This window comes from Volvox carteri, assembly GCF_000143455.1.
Source record: "Volvox carteri f. nagariensis unplaced genomic scaffold VOLCAscaffold_112, whole genome shotgun sequence".
Lineage (NCBI taxonomy): Eukaryota > Viridiplantae > Chlorophyta > Chlorophyceae > Chlamydomonadales > Volvocaceae > Volvox > Volvox carteri.
Window position 1 is genome coordinate 119,105 of NW_003307655.1, and position 1,095 is coordinate 120,199.

The following is a 1,095-nucleotide window of genomic DNA, read 5'->3' on the forward strand; positions in this document are numbered from 1 at the left end:
CCTACGGCATATGTTTTTAGCAGCTGGTGTCCTGCCGCTCGCATGCGTCTTTCAATTTGAGACCATTTCGGTACTACAAAAACCGCTGAAGTGGTTTCGGGACGCATACGCTTGCAGCGCAGGTAATGCTTATGCCAAAGCTCAATTTTTGTGTATGGGGGATTTGCCCAGACAAACTCGCCAGAGACATCGGAGGTCAAGAACGAATTTGAAGGGGAGGCAAAGCGTGTACAAAGACTATTGTCGCCAGAGTTGTTACAAGCAGCGTCAAAGGTGAACTGCCGTCCCAACATGTTCTCCACGTTACGAAACTCGTCCGGGAGGAACATGTGATCACAGCTAAGCGGATCACAAACGGGCAACAAGGACTCTCTGATTTGCAAGCCAGCCGAGTCCTTAGGACATTCCGGTTGCTCACAGCCCCCAACAACACGCTTGCCGACCCGCTAATCAGCCATGGCATTCTCCATCTTCGCGGCAAGGGACAGCGTCTTCTCGGCGTTAGCCTTGAGGTGTCGAATGCAGTCGGGCTTGTGCTCCGCCCAGCTCTGGTGGGCGGGCTTCACGCGACGGCATTTGCGGCAAGTGTGTGCCGCCAGCTGTTCTTGCTCCAGACGCGCCTTCTTGGGCCGATTGGCGGGTTGCCAACCCTGCGAATTGCGATCAGAGGACGAACGCTTAAATTTATTGAAGGGCTTTTTAGCAGTGATCGCATTAAGGTCAGCGCTAACTGCATGGACGGTAGGCTTGTCTTTGCCTGACTGCCATCGAACCTCTTGCCCAACAGCGTAAAGGATTAGCTTATCTAAGCTGTCCCAATCTTTGCCCTCTTCGCTTGTCGCACACCGGCTGCGCAAAGGTGGTAGTAACCCCTTAACGTACCAGCCGATTTGATCGCTAGGGTTCATATCTTTCGCTTCACGAATTATATCGTGAAAACGTTGAGTATATTCGGGCACTGTTTCAGTTGCTTTCATGGCGTGTTCGTTCGCATGCAACCTATCGCGGGCGGCCATAGCCGTGTTGCGTTGCGTATCGCCATATTGCAACAAAAAGGCAGCACGTAAAGAATCACGCGTCAAAAGCTTCTTGCCC